Source organism: Gambusia affinis, linkage group LG13 (genome assembly GCF_019740435.1).
Source record: "Gambusia affinis linkage group LG13, SWU_Gaff_1.0, whole genome shotgun sequence".
Classification (NCBI taxonomy): domain Eukaryota; kingdom Metazoa; phylum Chordata; class Actinopteri; order Cyprinodontiformes; family Poeciliidae; genus Gambusia; species Gambusia affinis.
In genome coordinates, this window is record NC_057880.1 from 10,202,754 (window position 1) to 10,224,071 (window position 21,318).

General features: G+C 39.7%; 1 long non-coding RNA gene across 1 annotated transcript; it reads right to left on the minus strand.

Moving 5' to 3' along the window:
• Positions 1 to 19,844: 19,844 nt before the first annotated feature.
• On the minus strand, positions 19,845 to 20,982 carry LOC122842132. Its single transcript, XR_006372497.1, has 3 exons — positions 20,936 to 20,982; positions 20,253 to 20,310; positions 19,845 to 20,026 (listed from the first exon to the last, which is right to left on the minus strand). It is a non-coding gene; the product is annotated as an uncharacterized LOC122842132 (long non-coding RNA).
• Positions 20,983 to 21,318: the final 336 nt, after the last annotated feature.

The following is a 21,318-nucleotide window of genomic DNA, read 5'->3' on the forward strand; positions in this document are numbered from 1 at the left end:
CGGCTCTCTGAAGTGTGTTTTTCAGCTGCTTCCCCTATCATGCGATTGTTTTGTCTGTCGTTCAAGGGGATGCCCTCTTTGTTCGACCGGGGTCCTCGGGTCGACTTCAGTTGTGTCGAGTAATTCATGAAGGATGAAGCAATCAGAAAAAGTCCCCAGCTGGTAAATTATGACTTGGCTTATTCTCTGTGGGTAAACTAGGCCATCTGGGATGAGCTATAACTATGAAAGCATGCTGGTCCGCACTGGGCCAGACACCAAGAAGATCTCAGCAGTGATTTATTCATGACACAAGTGGGTGAACGCTGAGCCTTCCTCTCCCCTCCTTGCTCCCGCAGCTTCCTCTCAACACAATCACATCATTTTACACTTCCTCTGTGCTCTGCTGAATCTCACCATGCTGGCAGCCTTTGAGAGCCCTTCCTTCTCTGTCTACCTACTCCTTTTAGTCACATTTAATCATCAGGAGACATCTGCAGCTCTTTGCCTCTGCAAGTCAATGTTTATAACTTCTCGTGTTCAGTTGAGGACGGATGTATTGTAGAGAAATTATTTCAACTTGACTTTATAATTTGAAAAATAAATAAAGGAAATCATCTACAAAGATGTAGATGTTGTATTTTAACCGTTGCTGTTGTTGCCTACGAGTTGGACTGAAACTATTACTACCAGATGGTCCGACTAGTAACTTCCTCAGGTGTCAGCTGCTGAAAGTATGTTTCCTACTTCTGGAAAGGACTGTTTTGCTCTATAGCCCACCTGTAACGTGTGTTGCCGTAAAAGCGAATCATAGACTCTTTCTGCGGAGCACATGGTTCCACTTCATGCCCCAGGAGAATTTAACAAATTCTTCAAAAGCCTTCTCCTGTAATTCAACTAATAGTTAGCTTCCAAAAATGTTTATGTCTCCGTACCCTTCTGGTTAAAATCTTTCAAGCTTCTTATTTGTAGAGACGTGTGGGCCGTTTTTACGCATGTAGCTGTTTTCTTCTGTACAGTTCTTAACTGGTGAAGACTGACTCAGATGATTTACCTTAGTGGCATGTCCTCTTGTCTTTCCCATGTTAGAGTGGCAAACAGAAATGGATTAGTAATAAAATATTTTAAGTAAAAACATTTTTTTAAATATGACTTAAAATTACGTTGGTTTTATTTTTTAGAGTGAGCTTTAGCAGGATCAAAAAGTGAAAAGAGTATAAAGAATATTGGATTGGAAATTTGAACAAATTACAAAAATTTCTAAAATTTTTTAGTCAAATTAAAGGCAAGTTCACTTTAAGGTTTTCCATAAATACAGACCTATTCAATAAATTTGAATATTACTAAAAAGCCAATTTAGTTCAAGAACTTTATCGCTATATTTAACACATTATATGGATTAATTACACACAAAGGATGTTATTTATGATAACAATGATAATCCACTTGCATGTTTTAAAAATAGATAATTTAAATTATAATATTACATTAGACCAATGAATAACATATTTTATACAGAAATCAGAATTTAATGAAAACTATGTTTAATAGCGGCTTAAAGGTTGATATTTTCTAAAGGTTTAAACAAATGGGCCTCATCTGAACTCTAATCTGTTGAATATGACTGTAAATAAACCAATAAACAGTGAATGCTGAAACACATAAGGCATTTTGTAAACAAGATATTTGATATTCTTTCAAAATGTCCCATGTTGTGGAGCTCTTGAAGGATCTGCAACATCATTACGGTGTTTAATGCTGCAGATAATGACAGAATGATGACCTCTTGTAAAAATGTCCATTCAGGTCATTTCATGGACAAGCAAGTCCACACATACACACATGCAACCACGTACAAAGGCTATCTCATTAGCAGATTCACACCCTCACAGCTGGAGTTTGTCACATTGTGTGTTTGCTGCCTCTGACCCCAGGCCAGGAGAAACCCTGCCGCTGTCCAGGAAAACACAGGGACACTCTACAGCAAACACACACAATAAAAAACACTCAACACACACGAGACTTGCATGCTTTGCACGTTTGACTCCCAATGGCCTGATTCTGGTAAAGCAACAAATTGAACAATTAGAACTCATATATATATATATATTTTTTTTGTAAAACAAACATTCAGAAAAACATTCTATAACTTTAATTCTTAATTTTTACTTTTACATCCTCTCAAAATTACACATTTGAGGGTGAACTCTCATAAAAAAAGCCAACTCATGTGGCCTACAATTGATGATTCTGGCCTGTGAAGCAAAAAGTAAACTAGTTAAACCAAATGAAGTAGGCAATGAAATCAGTCACCATCAGAATTGGTGGTGGGTGGGAGAATATATTTAAATGTTTGCTCATAAACAACAAAAAAAGGTGCTACTATCAGTCACTGAACAGAAACAGAAAGCATCTGGGTTTAACACAGACAAAAATATCTCAAGGCAAACAAAAGGACAGATCCATACAAAGCAGACAGCCACCTTTACTCTCTCCCAGAAGTGCATGGCGCAAAATCAAATCAAAGCCACATTAGTCTGTCTTCAGCACAAATTGAGGTATCAATATCAAGTGAATCCCATCTGCCTGGCTCCTCTGATCTGAGGAAAGGAGAGCAGATGAGTTGGAAAAAGATTTTTTTTTTTTCTGTCATAATAAAACTCAACAAATGTCAAAGTTTTACCAGGAGACATTTTTTCTTCTTATGTAATACTGTGGTAAAGACGCCTCCTTTGTGACTATCACAGAGGCTCTGGGGAATATCCTGGATGAAAGCTATTTCAGGTTTACATCCAGGGATTCTGTACCTGTTGGGAATCCATGTTCTTTTATCTCTTAAAAAATTTCCCCCCCTTTACGTCTCTCATGACACTCATCCATTATCTTCACCCACCTTCCTCTAGACTACCTACCTGGTCCTTTCAATCCATTTTTCAAAAGGTGTGACAGTCCTGTAGCTCAGGTCATGTTGCCTCAGGGCTCACATGATAAGCCTGTCAACCCAGAGCTGGCACCAAAACAGAGGAAAAGCAAAGTTACCGGTCTGCCCCAAAATAAACCAAACAAACAAAAAAAATGCAGACCTACAAAAAAATCTTCAAAATCTACAACACAAAAGGTTTACAGCAGAGCCTCTGTTGACAGCTGATGGAAAGTCAGAAAGTCTGATATATAAACACAAGAATGGCAATGGAAATGATTCTTCAATATTTCATTGGGCAATGACATTCTAAGCAAACCTTCTTTTCAAAGAAATGCAGATCTTTCGCAATAGGCCCAGAACAGTTGGCTACATTAAAGGAATCTTTTACCCTCTCTAACCTTCCTTTGCAATTCTACCATGTACTCAGCAAACTTATTTCTACTTCAGTAAAAACAGTTATTCGATAGTATTTATTTATTTTTTTCCAACTTTAAATCAGAGCCAGATGTTTCGGATACTCCGGAGGAAGTCTTACTTCTGTGGCTGAAACTCTGTCCTTAAAACAGCCTGATCCTCTTCAGTCAGGTTTTGGGTAAGAGGCAGGAAACAGAAATACCTTTCTGTCTCCAGCAGGATCCCAAGGCAATCCCAGGCCAGGAGACTAACACAGTCCCTCTGCCTCTGTCCCTTGGGTCTCCTCAGGGTGGTATGTGCCTGAACAAACCTCAGAGGGGAGGCACCAGATACCGAAACCATCTCAGTTGACTCATTTCAATGCGGAGGAGCAGTGGCTCGACACCTTGCTGTTATCAGAAGACAGAGATTCTGGTTGAGCTTTGAATTTGTCTTCAATTTCCTGGGTTCCTCTCTCAAATCAGTGTGTTTTTGCCAAATACACTGACATACCTTTCTTGTTTAGCAAACCCACTCTCATATGCGTGAAGCACACAGCACCATGATGATTATGGCCTAGCTTAGAGTATTTAATATGTGTGAACAACAGGAAACGAAACAGCAGAAGCATTCAGATTGCTGCTCCTTTTGGCAACTTTCTGAGAATCTTCCAATTGCAACATGACAGATTATCTAACAGAAAGCTGTTCAACGTAAAGAGACTGATCAAAATCTGGCTGGGTAACTTCTCTAGAGAAGTGAAACATGATGTAAATTTAGAGAACCACAACTTCTTTAAGTAAAAGTTGTCTCTGCAGCAGTCTCTTGGGCACAGAAACATCTGAGTCACTGAATGAAAGAAAGTGAACATTGTTCTGACCTCAAATGACATTTATTGTCTGAACACAGGTAGGATGTAGGATGTAAATTCACAGCATCCAGAGCGAAGGTAACCATCTCTGGGCCCACCATCAAGCAGCCATCTTTTATACAACATAAGAACACTTTTTATCCTGATAAGCTATTTAAATAAGTCAAACCCAGCCTGTAAAACAACCGCCAGAACAGAATGATATTGATAGTCTTTAGGAAAGCAGAATGATGCTGAAATATAGATTTAAACACAGAAAGGGTGATTCTTAATAAACACTGCATGGCATGTTTCCTGGATATTTCCCTCACCTGGTTTTCTGGCACTGCCTCATCCTGAATCGTGCCAAACTGGCAATCTGCTTTCTATTACAAAGCACACATTTTGATTCTTTGGTGTTCTCCCTTAAATATTTTCAATTTCCTATCCAGAAAATCCAGGACCCTGCCGTTAAACACATCTTCAAGGAGGAAGTTCAACAGCAGGGTCTTAACAAACTGCAGATTCGCTGTGAGACAGCCATCTACCCGCACTAAATTTTCTTTTATTTATTCATCCTACTCTCCAAGAAGCTCTTATTATTCATCCAATGGAGGAAGCACTAGTGAGCCATCTGGAACGGCTCCACTGGAAGTTTTCCCGATCCTAAAATACATCCACTACTTCAATAAACAACACCTGAGAACAAAAACTGGCTACGAGGGATGCAGCCTGCCCTTCACAGTAAATGATCTTTTCTGAGTTATGAACAGCATCGTAAATGTCACCGGCCTGAAGGAGATCATAGATGGGTCACAGCTATAACTTTTCTGTCATCTGTTCTGTTCGCACCCACAGAGCTTTCCATGAATATTTATTGCGAGTACAATCAATTTGCACTTCAAAAGCGACAAGACAGGAATTCACATCACTTGACAAGGATGTCTTCACTGTGGAAACTGGGGTGGGAATAATGGGATCATTGTTAATGTCTTCATGTTAATGTCGTCACTTTCTGTCCAATTATTTTCATGGACCTGGTTCATAGAACTGGTTAATTATTGTTAACCTGTTCTTTCAAGAGCAGAAGAACATTAAACCAGAGCCATTTTTGGCTGATTAACTGAGAAACAACTAAGAAATAAATGTACAAGTTTCTACACTGATTGCATTTCAAAACTCAGTGCATGACCGATTTAGATTAATGGATTTCTTCTTGCTATAAGTTTCATAATTTTCTAGACACTAGAGTATCAAAAATGTATTTTGAAATTAGGTCACCTAACACTATGTAGGTTCTTAAAGCACACATTTTTAACAAAATTTTTAATGTGTTCTATTTTATTTTTGGCATTTTTTGCAGACCTACTTAAGAATCGACAATCTAATTTGAAATCCTGATATAAAGCTGCTTATAAGTCAAAACGTATGAATTTCAGTACACCAGTTAACTCAAAAGAATGACTAAAATGTTAAACTTCAGGCATGATATGATAGCCTACGTCAAAAATATGTCATTTAAATATATCCATATATCATTTATGTATTGCCACACAGACTACTGTAAGCTTCCTTTGAGGGACATAACTTTGCACCCTATGTCCAAGGATGAATCCAGACACCTCTACTAAGTAAGCTAGTATCACTCGCTAGTGTCCAAGCTGTTATTCCATCGGTCATAATCCATTTCTGACGACAGTGGCTGCGTGTCAAAACGTATACAGGCCAATAAATCAGGAGCTCGTTATTGTCTCAGCTCCTTCTTCACCACAACAAACTAGAGCAGCACCCCCAATACTGCAGACAATCCATCCATCCACCTGCCACTCTGTCCTGCCATCACCCGTTTATTTAAGTCAAGGAGACACCTGAATCATGCAGGGCAGGGGTACGAGAGGACCAGGTTAGGGAACCACTGCTCTAGGAAACTCATACAGAGACTGATGCCTAATGCAAAGTACGTCAACATAAGGTGTCAAAAACATGTAAAATCTAAATAAGCCATGACCCGTTTTACTTTGACTGCTCTCTCGCAAACACGGTGAGATGTTGCCTCTCCTTGAACAGGAAGGCGCGAAGAAATATTTATGCTGTTAATCGTAGTTCTGACAGAATAATATTTATAGGCTTTACAAAAAAGATTAGAAACTGCACACCAAGTCTGACTGATGCATCTCCACTTTTAACAAATTTTGTCATCCTGCTTAGCTCCTCTTGACAGTTGCCGTAGCAACAGTGCAGGAAGAATCAATCCTAAATTGGATAACAATGAGAGTTGTGAATCTGACAGGAAGAATCTTTGTTGCTTATTAAACTTTCTTGTGTCATAATGCCATGTAGTAAGGGGGGAGAGAAATTTGAGGAAAAGAATGAAAGAGAAAGAGCCTAACAGAAGGAGAATAAAAAAAGCCCTCACGCTCAGAGCTGCTGGGAACGGAAAACGGTCTCCGATTCAGGCAAGAGTCGCTGCCAGCAGAAGAAAGTACCAGTCAAGTGGATATCCGAGCGCACATCATTACAGAAGATGTCTCAAAGCAGCTGCATTCTAGGTCACCAAGCAGCCCCAGCTGAAAATCTTCAGCGAGTTCACATCCAGACTTATCCAGTAATGCAACAAATCTATTTTTAATTACACAAAAAGTCTTCACAAATTTTTAATTAGACATTACGTTACAGCTCGGTGCCCCTTTTTGTGTAAATGGTGAAAAACAGCCTTTTAAATTACTCTCTGGCCTCGGTGCTATTGATTCATTGTTGCAGACAGACATGAAAGAAAACGAGAGAGGGAAAAAAAACAACTAACCAAGGCGTTTAAGACTGCTTGATTTTTCATCGCGAATGTGGAGGGGAATATGAAGAATGGACTGAAACAGACTGAAGAGTGGGTTGTTACTGCCGAGTGTATTTGGTGATTGGATCTAGTTCAGGTGCTAATGTCTCTGTCTCTAACGTTGTGCTTCTGCGACTGGACTTGAAGTGTCAGCTTAATGCATTGAAAGCAGAAATAACACCGTTAATCAGTGCCAAATCATTTCAAAAGGATAACTTCTTTAAAGCTGGTCAAGAAAATCAGACTGGACGTTAGATTACATAAAACACAAGGTGTACAGCAACATCTGGCAGTATTTCAACTCTGCAGTGGTTCTCATCAAAGTGAGGTCCGTCTCATGAAGTCCTGTCCAGCTGATGCCATCCTTTTATTTTCAAGGATACAAGTATTTGATTACCGAAATAGTTAAAAAGCCTTATCTACTTTTTTTTTTTTAAAGAGTCTTTTTAGCCTCAATAAAGAGGTCTTTATTGAACAGTTTGTGGACAGTAAACTGGATTCGGAAACTTGATTCAGTTTCCCACACTGGAACGGAATCCAGGACGACCATGTGGAGGAAAACAGCCTCTGCACATCGTGTGCGTACTCTAAACTGAGCCATCCAATGGTCACAAAAAATAGCTTCCATCACTTAAAACGTGTCTAAGTGGTGTCTAAACATCAAGAGACGTTTAGACACCAAAATGGCTAACCGTTAGCCGCTAAACACACTGAAAAACAGTTTAAGATTAAATTTAGAACTCAAAGTAACGTAACAAATAAAATCTCAACAATGCAGGACTTTCTTCTGTTTTATATCTTATTTAATCAGTTGATTGTATCAAATTCCAGATATGATTCAAATAACTTTGTCAAGAATTACCTATGATAGAACACATATAAATTAATCAAGAATGAACTGAAACGTTCAATTATTATTTTAAAAAATCTAAATATTGAAAATGTTGGAAATTTAAATATTCTGGTGCCAGAACCGAGGAGTTATTCTGATGACATCTTAAGCTAAGCGGAGCAAAGTGACTCTGAATCACTCCCATCACGTTCTTCTCCTCTGTCACTGCCCAAATCTCACCTCACCCTCACTTCTCCGGCTTCTGTCGCTCTTTTCAGCCCTCTCTATTTCACCTTCTCCGCTGGCTCCTCATCGTCATTTTCATCTCTTCCTCCTTCCCCGACTTGATGGAAGCACAAGAGCAGGGACGGTTCATCTGAGGTTGATGGAGTTCTGACAGGCTGATCCCTCTGCCCTCTCCTGAGGGCTTGCAGCTGTGCCCAAGCTCCCAGACACCTACCTACCCAAAACTCACATCCACAGAGAAACGGCAGGAACGCAGCCGCCCACATGGGCACGCATGCCTGCATTTATAGAGCTCCAGAGGAATGGCACATGTGGATTCACACACACCTCCACACTGACTTGTGGAAGTGTGTGGACTGCTTTATATAAGTAATCACATTTTGGTGTTGTATGTGGAACATGTTGAAGATGGGGCTGAGAATCTTAGGCTTTTAAAGCATAAAACTAGTATCAATCAGGTTCGACGTCTAAGTTCCAAGTAGACATGTATTTTTTCCATTACTGCTGGCATAAAGTCTTTTGAATAAGATGACAAAGTAGCAGAGTTTCTGATCATTTTTATCAGCACACATAAGAATGTGATGCTGCTCTTCCTCTGCCTGCTGAATGGCACTGCCTAGTTGGCTGAATGAAGGATAACACGTTTGCTTTTTGTTCATAATATTTTGTTTGCAAAAAACATAAACAGTTATAGTGCGTGGGAACTAAAAAAGATCCATCATTTTCATGTTGCTATCTCCACAGTACGGCAAGTGGCTAGTAGCTTGTTTTCTACCTCACCGCATAATGTTTAGTGAGAAAAGCACCGTTCTGTCCTGCAATGGAAAACAAAACAAACCAAAAAAAAAACAGAAAGGGCTCTCTGGTATCACAAAACTCGACGTCTTTGGGAACATTAAGGTTTTGCATGTAGTTACAACTTTATGTCAGTGTACGCATCTTTCAACAGCAACTTATCTTTGCACTCAACTGAATTGCTCGCCCGAAACATCACGGATATTTTAGAAAGATCAACTTACGTCCAAATGGCTACCTGTAGCATCCAGCTAGCGCAAACTCCATATAGCTGCAGATGCCAGTGGGAGGAATCCCCGCGGACGGAAGGGGATTTCCCCAACAGCTGCGCGTGCTGCATCAGGTACAGCTGGCACATAGGTTGATAACATATCAAAACAACTCCGAAGTGATGTGAACGTGTTTTATTTAAAAATATATCAAAACATCAACCTTGAATATTTTTTTTCAAGCGGTTATTTGCTCTGCTCCAACCAAACCTCAGGTCAGATCTATATTTTAGAACATAATAAAATCAAATTAATTTCAGAAATTGAAAAATATTCCTTGTTTAGTAGTGACCAAAAAAAGAAAAAGAAAAAAACAAGCAAGCCGCTATGTGAGCCTCTATGTGTTTTTATTATGATTCACACTTTAATAGTTATTTAAAAAGTCTTTTCTGGAACAAGACGTTCATTCATTCACTCTTTCATTCACTCACGCTGCACGGTTCACCTGCTGGTCTCAGTCTATTTCAGTGTTTTTCTCTTTTCTTTTTCCACATTTTCTCTCCAGTGGTCCATGAGGCATAACCTCTTTAAGGATTTGTTCTGTGCCAAGTCCATTAGCGTAATCTCCAAAACAAAAGCCGCACCTCGTTTGCTCTCGCTCTCTCTCTCTCTCTCTCTCTCTCGCACACACACACATATGCCCATGCACACACACACACACACGCACACACACACACGCCCTCCATCAGCACATTTACCAATGCTCCCCCTCCTGTTATCTGGGGAATGTGATGTGCCATTTCTCTTTGAAGGCTCTGTCACAGAACGGCTTTATTTCGCCTCTCCTCCAGACACAGGCCTCTCCATCTCTGGCAGGGTTTTTCCATTCAAGACAAAGAACAGGGCCAGCCGAGCTTGGAAGCCCGGCTGGCTGACTGTCTCATTAGGAGCAAGACAACACTGAGTCAACACAAAAGAGAGGGGATGTATTTAGTCCAGTGAAAGATGGACTAATGGAGAGACAGAGGCTAAGTCATCACATTTTGTGTTTAACTGGTTGATGTTACCTGGTAGGTTCAGTCGCCGAGCATAGGCTTTTTCCTTTTTCTCAAACAAATGTAGTTTTCGTGTCACAGGTTGCTCAACTCAAACCAAGTTGCAGCAGCAGCAACTTGTTTGTGACAGAATTCCAATGTTGCAGTGATAACGCATTTCTTAGCTGTGCCAGCATGCCTGACAGGCACACAGTCAGAAGGTTCAATTGAGGATGTTTTTATTGTCTGACACAAGCGCCGTTGTTTCTTACACAACCCTTTTTCGCTAAGCAAATCCTATAAATAAATCTGTTCACAGACTGGCTCGGCTAAATGGTACCAAATTTGGTCTTTTGCAGGTGTCTAATACAATAACATATGAACTCCATTTATGTGCATTTTTAAAATAATCACAAAAAGTCAAAGCTATTTTTCCCTAAATAATGGATTTATGTTCTTTATGTTAGAGAGAGCATGGGTTGTTGCACTCAAATATTAAAAAAAGCACAAACAAACTTGACCCAGTTTGTTCAGCTAGAGAATGAGCCCAAATCGTTCTTAAGGGTTCAATTTTAAGTAAACAACAACTTGATCAAATATTGTCGAGCCTCTTTCACAAAGGAATAAGAAATGGCATGATGATAAAACATACAATACATAATTGTGTCACAGGGTTGTGTTCACGTTAACTTACCTCAGAAACAAAAACTCTTTTACTTAAGTTTGCATTAGTATTAGCATGTAGTTAGTGGTCTACTTTGTTCAAAATCCCCACTAAAAACACAAAAAGTAACTGTTTTAATAGTGTTTTGTAATTCTCTTGTAGTCTTAAAATTACAGGCATTAGTCTCTAAAGTGTAGTTCAAGCCTAAATTTGAATTCCAGTGCGAGACTTTTACATATCCCAGAATGCCATTGTCATTGGAGCACATGCTGCTTTTATATATTTGGCACATTAAAAAAAAAACAAAAACAAAAAAAAAACAAGCTAAAGAACGTGTCTCAATCTGTATCATCATATAAACCACTTTTGTTTTTTTTTCCCCCAACCCTCAGTCGAATGTATGGTTGATTAGAAAAGGGGGTTCAGACAGTTTCATTGGTGCTGAATCATAGTTGGCACTCTCTCAAAATTTGTGAAATAAATTGAGGAATTATGCCTGGTACTGGTCAGCTTGTTGAACAAAGGAGGTCAATTTATTTCACTACTTTCTCTCTCTAAATAGTTAACCTGATTTTACATTCTGAAACCGACATTCCTCTTTGTACATCCACTGGTTTCCTTTTTCGAGCACATCTTTCTTCCCTTTTTTTCTGTTTTACGTGGGTAAAGAAAAGTGTAATGTAAGCTACCAAACAAACCAACTTGAGTCTTATCACAACAGATGCCTTCTGACTCGTGAGCACTCAGGGAAACCGCACATTAAAATGCCTCATGAAAAGATTCAACTTGACCCAACCGCAGCTTCTGTGCGACGACGAGGAATGCGAGCAAATGAATTTTCTGTTTCTGTGCGAACGTTTGTGTTGTGTAAACCTCATTATCTCTATAACTACATCACATTCTTATTATTATTAAGCCTCTCGGAGATCATCCGGCACTCGGAGGAACATCAAAGTGTTTCACGAAACATTAACAAACAAGAGTCAGAAATACACACACACACACACACATTCTTCAAAAGCAACTAATGGTGACAAAACGACTTGAGATGGGTGTGTTGATTTATGACGTCCGCCGTAATAACAATCAGTCTGGGACCCTGAGTTGAAAAGATGCTTGATCGCATCCTTGAGCTTTCCCCCTGTCACTGGAGATGCCTCATGAAAAATATATCCATCTTCTGGTCACTGTATTCACCTCCTCCCCCTGCCTGCCTGCTCTCACCGTCGACATAGTTTGCTCAGAGCAGAAACTAGTTGCCATGGCTACAGTCATTAACACATCTGGCATACTTATCTGGCACGCGCGCGCTCTCACACACAAACCCACATGGACATGTGCATGCACAATAAACGACATACATTACGTGCGGAAGACGGGGGTCGGGGTGTGGGGGCCAGGACATGAATATGTATTATTTCTTCTGTGCTGCTCTCAGTTTCAGGGCTGAGGTCCGCAGCGCGTGTGTGAGCGGGAGATAACGGGTCGAGGTTTGTTCGGGAGAACAGTGAGAACTTTGGGCCTCCGACTTAATCCCATGGCTGAATTTAGCCTTCTTTATCTACATATGACAGGGAAGAGAGACGCAACTGGAGAATCCTCATGATACTGAAATGATGTCCTATTCAACATTCATGCTGTCTGTTTTCTCTGAGCTAGAGCCTGTATCCCTACTGAGATTTATTTTATTTTATTTTTGCATTTTTTATTATTATTGATCTAATTATTGTTGGAGCTTTTTCACATCTAATAGAGATCTATTTTGGACCTTTCTTTGCAGCATGCGATATTTCATGGTTACCAGCTCTGACAGCCGATGATACAAGGTCATTTTCTATTTTATAAACGTAGTCTACAGTAAGGAGTATTAGGCTCAATACTCAACAATGACCAACACGAGATCATTAAACAGTCATTTTGTTTTCATCTGATGTTATAATCTGTCATATTTTGTAAGAGTCAACAGGTTCATACAAGAATCTTAGCCCAAATATATGAGAACATAGTCTAACAAATATAATAGTGTGTCATTTAATTTAATTACACTTTAAAGATGAACATTTTTCTTGTGGCTGTGGCTGACATATTCTAAATTCATAACGTTAAAAGACATATTTCTAATAATTACTGGTTTTTCACCACAGGAGATTACATTGCTATTAATACTGACTTTCTTGCATCCATAAAGTCCAGGAAGGCATTTTTATTTTTATTTTGAGTCTGGGTTCAATGGGTTCGCTGCCCTGCAGCTTTTAAATTGTTCCCTGGTTCAAAACACCTGATTCATGTTGCAGAACTTGATGGTGAACTGCTGAGGCAATTCATTCCTTTGAATCAGGAAAACATTTTAAATATCCAGAAAACAGTGCTTGTGGATTAACAAAAGATGTCAGGTTAGGGAGTGATCCATAATAAGCAAAGAGGAAAAAATATTTATCAGCAGAATGAATAATGGTGCTTAAATTTGTACGAAGTACTTTGAAAAAAATCAAATATTCATCTAGATATAAATAGATGTTTTTAAGTAAGTATTTGTTTGCTGGTTCTTTCAGTAGTATTAAAACATTTTCTTTACATAAATCTAGTTAGAGGAACCAGATTGACAGCTTTTCTTTTCTTTTTTTTTTTTTAAACCACTGAGCACTGCTATAAATTATTTAATGGGACACACTGACTGTGTCTGTGTCAGATCTACTCTGTTTGTCTTTACGCTTTGGATTTTCTCTCCATTCTATGATTTCCTGATGTCTCCTTTGAAAACACTTAAGATGAGTTTAGATGGAGCCCATCCTGGATTATCTCTGGTGAACATAAACGTTTCTCTATAGGATATAGACTTGGAGATGGAAGAAGGGTGATTTATGTGTATCATTTTTTTCTCATGAAGTCATGATATGGACAAGATTAACAAGATTCCCAGTGTACAGAGCCATATGTCTCATCTGGCTGTGAATACTAACAAATATTATACTATAATGCAGTGGTTTGGTTGAAGCAGAATTTGGACCAATAAGGATTACTAATAATGACTGCATATGATTTGGATTAGTTTGTCTTTTGGGTCAACAATTGACCCAAAAGCATTGTAGGAACTGGAGCAAGCCAGAGTTGTAATCTTTTGTAATTTTGAAAGAGAGAGAAAAAAAACAACAACAACAAAAAAAAAAAAAAAACAATCAGGCTGTTGAAACGCATCCAGAAAAAATAATAATTGCAGAACGAAACATTCCACGTCAGAAGTCAAAACATGTTCATGCAGCAAACACCTTTAATTATAAAACCATTAAAAACAGGTCCGGGAGAGCAAAACGGGACAGTGGTTACCAGACAGTGCGTGTGGCTCAAACACATTTACACACACACACAGCTGTGAGAGAGTTTGACAACCCAACAGATGCCTGTGCGTTACGTGCGTCTTGCTGCCCCCACCCTAACCCCTGAGGACATCCCCATGCTCTGTTCTCTCTCTCTCTCTCTCTCTCTCTCTACCCACTTCGCATACCACAGCTCTCTTAGTCACTCATTTTCAGCAACAGCAAAACAACCAGACCAACCAGTTGTAGCATCGGGAAAATAATAAGCATTGATTGATGTACGGTTCCTCAGCTTGGTTTGGTAGCATTCCAGGTGAGGCTGAGCGCATATTTCTCTCTCCGTCTGAGAGCGCGCGCAGAAGACGGGCAGCAATAGAAGAGAAAAACAAACAGTCGCACACACTGTGCTTCCAAATGTACAGGCAAGAAACGTGCACCTGTTATGAAACCTGGTGACCGGAGACAGCAAATGAAAACAAAATCAATCAAAACAAGTCTTCAGCCACTTTTGCCTTGCCCACCTTACGAGCGAGGCGCACCTCAAGCAGAAACCTCAGACTTCTTTCGCAACAAACCCAGCCATAGAGAGACACAAGGCAGCTTTTCAAGCTCTCTTACCTTTTTGCCTTTCTTCTTGCGATGGGCTCCTTTCCCGCCGCCTGCTTTCTCCTTAGCCTCCTCACTCATATTCAGAGATCTCCCCCAGTTCCTCTCCGCTCCCCACTTGTGTTACAATCCAGCATGTAGGAGCTTGTGGAGCGGAGCTGCCTTCAGCGACTCAACGTTGCCACAGAAATGTCCATTTAGGAGCAGAGGAGGCAGATTCGCTCCCATGCAGACTGAGGGTAGAGTGTGAGAAAAGAGGAGAGACTGGGAAGACTGTGCTGATGCTTTTCTTTCTCTCACTCCCTCCACTCCACCTACTCCCCTTTCTCCTCCTCCTCCTCTTCCTCTCTTCTTCTTCCTCTCCACATTTGCAAAAGCGCACACTTTTTGCGAGCAAGCTTCGCTGGTTTGCTTGAGGTCCACTCCCACTTGCTGCCTTTGGTGAGCACAATTGGCGAATCTCACCAGCACCCTCTCAGGCGAGGGTGTGGAGGCAGAGGGAGAGGAGAAAAATAGAGATGGAGGGAGAGAATGAGAAGGTGGAGGAGGACGTTGGCATATTCTAAGGAAAGTAGGAGAAAATAGAAGAAAGTAGAATGAAGGAGTGTGTTGCTGGAGGAATGTGCTGCTGCCTACCTGAGCATGGAAACTGGAGACACTCTCAAAAAAACAAACAACTGAAATGGTGATTAGATTGAAATAGATGGTGGATGAGAAGAGAGAAAGCTACTGGTGTTAGTGGCAGAAAGGAAAGGCTGAAAGAGAGGAAAAAAGAGGCGTCATCCACGCAATCTCCTCACTCTGCCGACTGGCTGACTTCTGCTGTTCCTCTCTCCACAGACGTTGGGAAATGACACAGACAGCCTGGCAGAGAGACAGAGCGAAAGAGAGAGCAGTGGGGTGCGGTGAGGGGGGGAGCGGGGTTAAAAGGCAGAGGATCACTGACACGATGCATCAGGTCCTTCCAGAAAAGGAAGTGTCTCTGGTAGCCTCTGCCAGCGGGATCAGCTTACCGAAAACTGGAACAGACTCAGTCACTGGGCCGAAGTGGGTTAAAGTCATTTTGTTGGAAGGGGAAACACAGCTGGCATGCAACATGCATTTAACACCGCTACTAGCCAAACAATAATCCAATCAATGGCAACTGGGAAAAAAAAAACCAAACAAACAAACAAAACAACAAAAACGTCATCTTCCGAGCTCCAGAAAGCTGCACCCATGGAGGAAGCTCTTTCTAATGAGGCAGTAGGAATCAGAGAGAGAATGAGGAAGAATGGAGAGAGAAAAAAGAAGAAAAAAAAACAAACGGATGAAATGGAACGAGACAGGAGAGAAGAGCGAAGGGTGGGGTGTGTTGAGGAGAGAATTTATGGTGGGAAATGAGGATGAGAGAAGGAGGGAGGGGGCAGAATGGGATATTAGTCAAACAGTGAAAGCAAGGCGCTGAGGAGAGGATGATGAAGGAAAGGGATGGAGAAAAGAACAAAAAAACAAATGGGGAGCAGGCGGAGGCAAAGAGAAGAACCAGAGGTTTGTTGTGATTATCTTGCGAACAACACCTTCTTTATTCCAGGGGACCACGGTGCCTTTAACCCCGTCTCGCCCTCCCTCCTCCTCATGAGCTGCCATCTCCGCCAAGCATCAGTTTGGCCTGGGCATGGAAACAAAATAATATGATTAAAACATGTTTAACAAGCTTTTTTGGTGTGTGATTTTGTCTTTGGTTTGTTTGCTTAGCCAAGTAAGACCAATCTAGCCAACAATGTGCTCAGCAGTAACTTTTTTCTAAGATATACAAATTACAGTTGTGAACCTGTAGTTCAAAAGTCCCCCCCCCCCCAAAATAAAAAAAAAAAAAAATTAAAAAAATGAGAGCAGCGAAACCTAAAGCTGTTAAACGTAAACTCAACAGGGATTCTTCAGGAAAACAGTTTGAGACTTGTCAAGATCTCTTCACAGAAATCGTCGGAGAACAACACACACCAATGGAACGATGTGCACAGCGGCGGCAAAGATGGGCGACTCGTTTCCCTGTTATCATGATGTCCTTTTTTCTAAAATGCTGTCATTGCTTTAAGCCAGATGCAATGAGATGCACACCTTCCACTGTTATCTCCCCAGTCTGCCATTGACAGAGAAGCCCATGTGTTCTTTTTGGTCAGCAGTCTTCCTGTCATGCAATATTCTTTCAAATGTAATGTTACATCAGGAACACAGACCTTAACGTTAATATAACAATGTCTTTGGACCCGTCGTCTACAAATGCCTGATCTGGAATACTTCAGATTGACTTTTTTTTCCCCAGCTGGAACATTTTTATTTCTTTACCTAGTTCAGCATCACAGGCTGCTCAAGCTTTTTCCAGTTGTCAAACAAGCGCAAGTGGTGAGAGGTCAAAAGGTCGGTCAATAAGGGTATAAAAATGGATAAAACTATTGCAAATGACACAAATAGTATGGATATATATATATATATTTTTAAACCTGGCAAGTAACCTATTTCTTTTTAAACTGTGGTTGAAGCTGGAGTCCAAGCAGAAACCGTGTGTTTACCAGATCAAATAAAAATACACCTGGTGCCTGAAGGGAAACTGTAAACTTGACTTTAGTCCAACAGAAAGAGTTTGAATCCAGGATTTGCTTTTATTACAGGTATCCTGCATTTCACTGTTCAGGGAGAAATCAAAAGCTAAGACCCAGCAACATTTCTTGTCGTCCAATGACAACCCTCATCTATCTTACTGTCATCTTCTCCTCACCGTGCCACCCCCACGTAGGATTACACAACACTGCACATTAATCTAAACCTGGAGAGGTTTAGATTCTCTTTTAGATCCTCTTTGACTCCGGTTTGAATGCTAACCGAAGTTGATATGTGCACATTTGATTCCGCTGGCGATTATGATGGATATTGCCGCCGCTGTTCCGTTGCTGTGTGTTGTTCCCCGGCCGCGACAACGGTGTTTATTATTGATTGCTGGGAGGCAGTTCCATCAGCCGGGCGTTTATTAGGATTTATAAGCACCACGACTCACACAGGGGAAACCTCACTTACTTGCAAAATTTGAAGCCAGTCCCAATTTTCTTTTCTTTGTGTGAACCATGAGAAACCAACTCAATTTAAGGTACAGTATACACCAGCTGAATAACATACACTCAGTTTCCTCTGTGTATGTTTCTTCTGTTTTCTCCTTTGCAATATTAGATAAATATAATGCCATATAATATTGCAAAGATTTGTCACTGGCCAGGTGTTGTAATTGATTAGAGTATTCCTCTTTTATTAATTTTCTTACAGAGTAGTGGGAGTAAATGAGGATGAGACAGAAAATATCACTTTTATGAATGAACTGAGATGATAAAGGAAAGAAAAAGGTAGTGCTATTTTTTTCACATTTAAGCATAATTTTCTTTTTAGCAAATTTTTAAATTCGATTTTGCATAACTGGCATTTCAATCAGTTTGACGTGAGTTTTAAGAGACACAAAATCCAACATATCACGTCCTAATTCAGATGTTGAGCTACAGAGGATTTCCCTTGTCTGTACTTAGGCGGCTTCATGAAGACTAAAACCAATGGAGCAGCAGAGAGTGCACTAAACAGCTTATCTTTACTACAGTAAGCATTGTAGTTGCATGGTCATCGGTCATTCTGGTCACCTACAATTGCTGATCAATATTAACTGGCTTCCCATGTCATCTTTAATTACGTAGAAAGGACGTGACGTATGCAAAACAGGTCACCACTTTAATAATCCAGTAAAGGTAATAAACACAAGTTTGTGGTTTTCACTTAGTATTATTGGGTAGTCCCACCTTTATGACAACGTCACACAAATGCGAGAAAATTAACAAAATGCTTAGCAAAACGCAGCCTGGCGTTCTTTGAAAGTGGATCAGAAACCGCTCATGTTGACCGTCAGCCTGATTTCTAAATTACTAGAGATGATTAAATGAAAATAGTGTTTCCATTATCCGTCAGTATTGGAGTCCCGTCCTTGTGGCGCGGACCAGACAATGTCACCAGACGAGACGGTGACCTTTGGACTGTAGTCATATATTTGATATTAATGTGTCTTTGATCTAAAATACGGTTAGATCACAGCACCTTCTTTATGGAGCTGTGAAAGGGGGAGAAAAGACATTAAATAAAAATGTTGCCTTTGGAAAGCAATGTAATAATTTGGAAATAATTTCATTTCAATTTAACTGTAAATGCTGTAAAAAAAAACAAACATTAGTTTAGGTCGAAAATATGTTTTGATGTTACTGACGAAACTATAGAGGTTTTTCTCATTGTGTTGCATAACGTCTTCTCACAAAACACAGAAAACTCAATTTACATCTAAAACACATTTAATTTTCATTTCAAGAAACTTAAGTCCTGTCACATCTGTGAAGTAATGCATGCTGCTTGTGAGGTTTCTGGACTTTGTATAATGCATGTGTATTGGGATGAAAGGTTCACCTTTTACAGTCCACTAATTGCAGACAGAGTTAGTTAATTTTTGGAATGACATCACGTTTGTTTTCTGTCCCCCCCTGATTAATGATTACCTGACCATGTAGGGTGAAAGTGAAATGCTCCACAAACTGCCTATAAGAGGGTTTACGTTCTCAACTCATCCTTAGTTGAATTAATTGAAAATGGCCAAGGAGAGTTAGTATCCATCGACGCAGACAGAGCGTCTGAATAATGTAGAATGAGATTAGATGTTATAATTGGATGTAACGTTTGAATTCTCCAGCAGTGGCTCAAATTTTTCACTTACTGTAATTCTCACAATATTTGGGACATGTACAAAAAAATGCTTCGGAGCCTGACTTACTGAGTTATGGTTTATCTTTTCCTTTCAAAAAAAAAGAAATGCATTTTCAAAAATCCAAAAGGATGTGTGGAGTAATTGTAAAAAAAAAGAAAAAAAAGAAAAGTAACTGATGAAATGAGCAACACTCAACAAACCTTTTACACTCACCGCTTAAACAATTGAGGTTGGAATGTTAGGAGCCAGATAGTTACTCGTGGATAAATTAGCTCTGATTGCAGTCATTTTAGTAGCTTTCAGCACCAGACAGTTCCCACTGTTGTGGCTTTGTGGATGTACATAAAATTGTTGGGCGAAATCTTTGATGACAGCTGTAACGCAGCAGTGTCAGCTACTCAGTCTGCAGCTCAATCCACCCCACAAGCCTCTCCAGTGTCTTCTCACATCCATCATGCTCACGATCGAACATTTCTAATCAAAGTGCTCTGAGCAGAGGCCAGATAGAGGCTGACAGACAACTCTGCCCGGGGTTTCTGTCGTCTAATCACAATGTAAGGCTCACCATGCAAATCAGGCTCCAGTTGGCCTAAAAGAAATTAAAAAACGGATAATAATAATAATAATAATAATAATAATAATAATAATAATAATAATAATAATAATAATAATAATAATAATGCTAAAGCTCCGATTCAGTAATGGCTCTGAATGACAAAAAATGATAGGCTGCAACTTTCAGCTTATGCATACGAAGTGACTTGTGTTTACATAGGAATCAAAAATGCAATTTGAATCATTATAAACTCATTCACCTCCCAGCAGAAGCAGACAGATCTGCCGTGATCCACAGATTACACGCTGGGTCACAGTCTGCAAGAAAAAAACAAATCTGATTTTAAGACCAATTACTAAAAAGGATTTCTCAAATAAAGATGATCCATTTAGCATGCTTTTGTTACACGGCAAGTGGTCAAACTGACAGCAGTGACAAATCACATGGCCCTGTAGCATTATAAGCATCAAAGAAGAATTAAAATAAAAAAAAAGATACACCTGGTCTAAAATGGGCAGCACCCTAAAAATTCAATCAGAAATGACTCATCCAAGACTCCTGGAATAGATTAATTTTAATATTTAGAGCAATTATGCACAAAATGATATCATCTGGGTCAAAGTACTAAAATGTCAAACAAATATTTCAGTAGTTATTCACTCAAACAGTCCAATTAGCTTGCATTAAGCAAAAAAAAGAGAAAGACTTCAGCTTTGGATGAGTAAATGTCAGCAGTCATCCATTTAATTTTTGAATCAAACATTTACATACCATAATTACATGCAATTTTTATATTTCTATTTATTTCCCTCTATTAAAAATAATCAGTTTTCAGTAAGTGTTTCAGTCCTTTCCAAAAACAAAAAACATGAACGCAGACTGTTCTCACATATGAGTTCTTTTGGGGTAATTCAGCTGCAGCGAGGGTTAAATCAGACCTACTTTCTCCGTAATCAGGTCAGGTCCAGACAGGTACGTCCTGACTGATGAAGAGCTGTGGGGGATAGAGGATTCCAGTTTTATTGATGATTTTACCATTTGGAAAAATATTTTTGGGTAACTCAGTGGCTTTGGAGAACAAATGAGAGCAACAAGCAACCAGACTGTCTTAGTGGCTGATCCAGGCAGATGAATATATAAAGTCAGCTTCAACTCACATGGATACATTTGGGTTAGAGAGGAAAGACATCATCAGTGTAACAATGCAAAATTATGCATACCCATTGGACAAAGTAGAGTGTAAATGGAAGGTGAAAGGTGAAGGATGCTTCGGTTTGTATTTGTTTTACAGGGACAGATGAAGCTGTATGATTAAGGTTTAAGGC